Raw genomic sequence first — 6,000 nt, forward strand, 5'->3', positions numbered from 1 at the left:
ACTGATGATTGATGCAATGACATTTCAAAGCAGGGTGATGGGAAACACACGCTTCTGATCAGCCCCGGACAAATAAGTGTGTGTGTGTGTGGGTGTGTAGTCCAACTGTCAGCCTCATCTGGTTTCTTTTTCCCACGTCTGCCAAATCTAATGAGGTGTGTGTGTGTTTCGAAAAAAAACGTGCATGCAGCAGAAAAAAAGGAAATAAAACAATCCTAACCACAGTGGAAGTGGTTAGCTCTGCACACTCAGGCCACCAAAGAAGATCCCAGGGTTTTACACTGTCACAGCTGATGATGTGCCAACACACGTCTTTCATGAGCCATAACAGCTGCACACTCAAACACATTCACAGTTTCTCATTGGAAAACAGGATTGCGCAAATCCCAGCCTTTTAATACGTTCTCTCTTTGTCTTTTGAGATATAGCCAGAAATGCAAACGTTGCCTTGTCGAATCGTGTAAAAATGAGCATGAAGAATTGAGCAGCACGAAGATTGGCATGCAGACAGTAACTCAGGGAGCCTCACTCAGCCTGCTTTGTAGTGCAAGTGAAAATAACTGCGGCACCCAGAGGAGAAAAGGTGAAGTCAGGGTGAACATGCCAAACATGACACCAAGCCTTCACCCTGCTCTTTATGAGGCATCAGAGCCAAACACTGATTTGCTCGCTGTCGTCATCTCCCCCCTTTTCATCTCTGATTTAAAGTGCAGCGTTGCCATCTGCAGGCGGGAAAGCCGAACTCACTATTTCCATGGAAACTGTACGGATGCGGGGAGTGTAGCCCCTGGCAACCGTGTCTGGACCGAGATTGTATCAAGAGCTGTCAGTTAAAGCATGCTGCTGCGCTGGAGGGGATAGGAACAATCTCACTTCTGACAGAGGTGCACATAGTTTATCTACAATGTGTAAATTACCTGTGGTATGTACTGGGATTACCATGGTTACAATCAATACAGTAGGCCAGCATCAGGCGAGGAATGTAATCCTTTGCAGACCATTTACATGCACTAAAACGTAATATAACACACTACAGGAAATGAGAAACCCAAAAAGCAAGAGCCCCTTTATAATAATAATAATAATAATAATTTCAATTTATATAGCGCCTTTCACGAAACCCAAGGACGCTTTACAATGGGAAGTAACAAAACAAAAAGTAATAATAAAGGCTGAAGAAAACAAAAACAGGAACAGGTTGCTGAGTACTGTATATTAGTATAAAAAAGAACCTCATTATTGAAATCTGTAATGTTTAACTTGACTAATTGCTTCGAAGTATGAATGGATATGAATTATGTAATGCAAGTAGAGCAATTAAAATCCAAATGATTCGAATTCTTTAAAAAGGTTTCTATAGCGACTGCCCATACTGGTGCTGCAGCAATACATTCATGATTGGATACATGGATGCAGGCATGGTGTATAAAGGGCTCCTGGTGAGAACTATTCTATTCCTTTGAATTCCCAACAATGAAATGCCAATTCATATACGCTCTGTACCCTAAAGCCCCCCTCTGCTCTGCCATTCATCCATCCCCATAAAGCATGACTGATTTGACTCCATGCGCTCCAACTCCTAGTTACTCCATAATCATCTTGCATCATTAACTTTTCTCCTTTTGTGTGAAAAAGCTTGGTGTAATTTACCAACACAATACCCTTTAACATTAACCTCATGCGTCACTGAATAAGACTTCAAACTGGGGATAGATAGAGGTTGGTCTGTATATATAACTGCACATATTGTGACATATAAGTTATTTTTTTAGAGTGAGATAAGCCAATATACAGCTGGAAATAAAGCTGGAGGTCCGCAGGTCCTCTGAGGGATTTCTCTTGTTGACAGATAGTGAAGGAAAAGAAAAACAGACATCCAAGGAGATGCTGGGCTTAAAAATAACACCTCTCGATAAATATGGCAATACACGTCAATATAAGAACAACCAAGCAATACTTGTCTTAAAAAGGTGTTTCCTTCCCTTCAGTCATGTCAGGTGTACGCCAGGTAGAATTTGACAGATTATAGTCTGAGCAATAAATGTTGAAAACTGTTGGCTATAAATCAACACATGGAGCTGCAAGAAGCTCACGTATTAATGTCCTGCTGCAGCGGTCGGAAATATCCTTCAGTCAACATGTTGTAAATCTTAACGCATGCATCCTTTCAGGGTTAAATATGAAGCGCTGCCTGCCATGGATTCTGTCAGATCACTTATTCATTGGCATCAAAAGCGATATGAATAATAAGGCTGATTACACCTAATTGGAGCGTTGAGATGCAAACTTGATCCTCTGCCCTCTGCCCAGTAATCAGGTGAGGTGACTCATCTCTCGTCTGAAGTGTTGTTTTCTTATTTAACCAGAGACAGATATTACAATGAGCTTTTTGGTTCTGAAAGTATTTATTTGACAAAATATTTGAGAAGAAATCAGATAAGAACAGATATTGTGAAACCAAACGTGTATAGTCGGACAAACACATCGCTACAGTGTAGAGCCTGCACTCAAACTAATAATAATAATTCATTTATTTTATATAGGCGCCTTTCAAGGCTCTCAAGGTCGCCGTACAAACACATAAAAAACAAGATACACAATACATAACACCAGCATAAGAGACATAAACAAGACAATGCAGTATATAAATCAATCAAATAACCAAATCAATAAAAACAGAGGATGTGTGATGGATAATGATCAGGGTGGATGTGCGAGTGTGAAGAGATATGTTTTGAGGCGTGATTTGAAAATGGGGAGAGAGTCAGTGTTGCGGATGTCAGGTGGGAGGGAGTTCCAGAGGCGGGGTGCAGAGCGGCTGAAGGCTCTAGACCCCATGGTGGTTAAACGGAAGGGGGGTGCAGTGAGGCTGAGGGAAGCAGAAGACCTGAGAGATCGGTGTGTTGATGTGCAGGAGGTCGGAGAGGTACAGAGGAGTGAGGTTATGGATGGCCTTAAAGGCGAGGAGCAGAATCTTAAAAACGATACGGGATTTGACGGGGAGCCAGTGAAGCTGCTGAAGAACAGGAGTGATGTGGTTAATGGAGGGGGTTCTGGTGATGCCAGTGAAGCTGCTGAAGAACAGGAGTGATGTGGTTAATGGAGGGGGTTCTGGTGATGCCAGTGAAGCTGCTGAAGAACAGGAGTGATGTGGTTAATGGAGGGGGTTCTGGTGATGCCAGTGAAGCTGCTGAAGAACAGGATTGATGTGGTTAATGGAGGGGGTTCTGGTGATGCCAGTGAAGCTGCTGAAGAACAGGAGTGATGTGGTTAATGGAGGGGGTTCTGGTGATGCCAGTGAAGCTGCTGAAGAACAGGAGTGATGTGGTTAATGGAGGGGGTTCTGGTGATGCCAGTGAAGCTGCTGAAGAACAGGATTGATGTGGTTAATGGAGGGGGTTCTGGTGATGCCATGAAGCTGCTGAAGAAACAGGAGTGATGTGGTTAATGGAGGGGGTTCTGGTGATGCCAGTGAAGCTGCTGAAGAACAGGAGAGATGGTGGTTAATGGAGGGGGTTCTGGTGATGCCAGTGAAGCTGCTGAAGAACAGGAGTGATGTGGTTAATGGAGGGGGGTTCTGGTGATGCCAGTGAAGCTGCTGAAGAACAGGATTGATGTGGTTAATGGAGGGGGTTCTGGTGATGCCAGTGAAGCTGCTGAAGAACAGGAGTGATGTGGTTAATGGAGGGGGTTCTGGTGATGCCAGTGAAGCTGCTGAAGAACAGGAGAGATGTGGTTAATGAAGGGGGTTCTGGTGATGTCAGTGAAGCTGCTGAAGAACAGGAGTGATGTGGTTAATGGAGGGGGTTCTGGTGATGCCAGTGAAGTTGCTGAAGAACAGGAGAGATGTGGTTAATGGAGGGGGTTCTGGTGATGCCAGTGAAGCTGCTGAAGAACAGGAGAGATGTGTTATGAAGGGGTTCTGGGTGATGAGATGTGGTTAATGAAGGGGGTTCTGGTGATGCCAGTGAAGCTGCTGAAGAACAGGAGAGATGTGGTTAATGGAGGGGGGTTCTGGTGATGCCAGTGAAGCTTGCTGAAGAACAGGAGAGATGTGGTTAATGGAAGGGGGTTCTGGTGATGCCAGTGAAGTTGCTGAAGAACAGGAGAGATGTGGTTAATGAAGGGGGTTCTGGTGATGCCAGTGAAGCTGCTGAAGAACAGGAGATGATGTGGTTAATGGAGGGGGTTCTGGTGATGCCAGTGAAGCTGCTGAAGAACAGGAGATGATGTGGTTAATGGAGGGGGTTCTGGTGATGCCAGTGAAGCTTGCTGAAGAACAGGAGAGATGTGGGTTAATGGAGGGGGTTCTGGTGATGCCAGTGAAGCTGCTGAAGAACAGGAGTGATGTTGGTTAATGGAGGGGGTTCTGGTGATGCAGTGAAGTGCTGAAGAACGGATAGATGCCGTTGAAGCTGCTGAAGAACAGGAGAGATGTGGTTAATGGAGGGGGTTCTGGTGATGCCAGTGAAGCTGCTGAAGAACAGGAGAGATGTGGTTAATGAAGGGGGTTCTGGTGATGCCAGTGAAGCTGCTGAAGAACAGGAGTGATGTGGTTAATGGAGGGGGTTCTGGTGATGCCAGTGAAGTTGCTGAAGAACAGGAGAGATGTGGTTAATGGAGGGGGTTCTGGTGATGATGCGGGCGGCAGAGTTCTGAACCAGTTGAAGTCTGTGGATGGATTTGAGAGGGAGACCAAAGAGAAGGGAGTTGCAGTACAAACTGTACTGTAACTTAGCTATGACAAAAACGAGGCAACCGTTTTCAAGCATTAATATGAGATGTGTGAACTTCTGCACATTTTAAATTGCTAAACCATATAAATGTGTTTTGCATGTATGTAAAAAAACTGTTCTTGATTTATGGTTGCTCAGTCAAAGTACTAATTTGTGTTTTCAAGTTTGTACATTACATCTGTCCATTTCCCTTTAAAACAGTTGGATTAGTTCAAAAGCAATGATTTTGTGATAAAGCTAACGACATTGGCTTTTTGGTTGGAAATCAGATCTATAAAGAAGTATTATCTATAAACTGCAAGTACACACCATTTTGTTTCAAAGGATTCACAGCAAACACTGAAACTGTACTTGCATGTATTATGTCACAACTGTATTAGGTTAGTTGAAAGCAATAATATTAAGTTGTAATACAAGATATGAGGTTGAACTTAATATTATTGCATTCATAAGATAGGAAGTACTTTATTGATCCCAAGTTGGGACATGTTTGTGTTGCAGTAGCATAAAAAGACATGGCATTGTACAATACAATTAAAGGACAAGAAATAAACATTTAAAAATGTCAACATCTCAATAGCAATACAAAAATTACACATTTACAGTGGCAAAATATAAAGCATTATATATGCATAAGTATGCGAGTAATGGAGTATTAGTCATCCAATCTAATACATTTAAGTCAAATCAACGTTTCAGTTTTTTCAGGATAGCCTGACATGACACATCGTTTCTTATATCAAAATCCCCTTCTCCCTTGGGAAAATGTCCAGAACACAGGTGCGAAGAGTGTCATTTTTGAGGTGTGAGGAAAGGAAATGAGTCCTGGTTGGACTTGTTACCATGTGTCTGATTGCTCCCCTGACTCTCAGAAACGGGGCCGACGGCTTCACACCATGTCGGCCAGAGCGTCCGATTCGCAGCCCACGGCGACGGGCTTGCAGCAGCCGATGCAGACGAATCTGAGGACCCAGACGTAGAGGCAGCTGGACATAACCACGGTGAAGATGAGCAGCAGGAGGCTGACCAGGGACTGATGGCCCGGAGTGGAGAGCATGGAGGGGGAGTCGCTGGGCTTCTGGGCTAGAAGAAGAAGCAGCAGGAGAGAAGAGGTTAAAGGTCACCTATTATTCAAAATCCACTTCTTCATGTCTCTTCTACATCAACATGTGTCCCCTCTTCTTCATGTCTCTTCTACATCAACATGTGTCCCCTCTTCTTCATGTCTCTTCTACATCAACATGTGTCCTCTCTTCTTCATGTC

Source organism: Gymnodraco acuticeps, unplaced genomic scaffold (genome assembly GCF_902827175.1).
Source record: "Gymnodraco acuticeps unplaced genomic scaffold, fGymAcu1.1, whole genome shotgun sequence".
Lineage (NCBI taxonomy): Eukaryota > Metazoa > Chordata > Actinopteri > Perciformes > Bathydraconidae > Gymnodraco > Gymnodraco acuticeps.